The 224-nt window shown below is 45.5% G+C and overlaps 1 protein-coding gene across 1 annotated transcript in view; it reads right to left on the minus strand.

Annotated features, from left to right (window-relative positions):
* The window catches only part of LOC106339122 (uncharacterized protein At4g04775-like), a 3,817-nt gene that overhangs the window by 2,606 nt on the left and 987 nt on the right, over nucleotides 1–224 (minus strand). The window lies entirely within an intron of this gene.

Genomic DNA, 224 nt, shown 5'->3' on the forward strand with positions numbered 1-224 from the left:
AGCCAGATACCAAATTAAAGCTCTTGACGAGACGAAGCCAACGCCGCTAACCCCGCATCAATCGGAGTTCGGACGCGCCCCCACGCTCAGCTACAATACATGCGGAAAATTTGTTCCAGAAACCAAAATCTCTCTCAACCATATACCAATCTCTTATTCCAACAAGCAGCAACAAAAACAATAATTCCGAGCAATCCATCAGCTAACCAGGAAGATCTCTAACT

This window comes from Brassica oleracea, chromosome C1 (assembly GCF_000695525.1).
Source record: "Brassica oleracea var. oleracea cultivar TO1000 chromosome C1, BOL, whole genome shotgun sequence".
NCBI classification, from domain to species: domain Eukaryota; kingdom Viridiplantae; phylum Streptophyta; class Magnoliopsida; order Brassicales; family Brassicaceae; genus Brassica; species Brassica oleracea.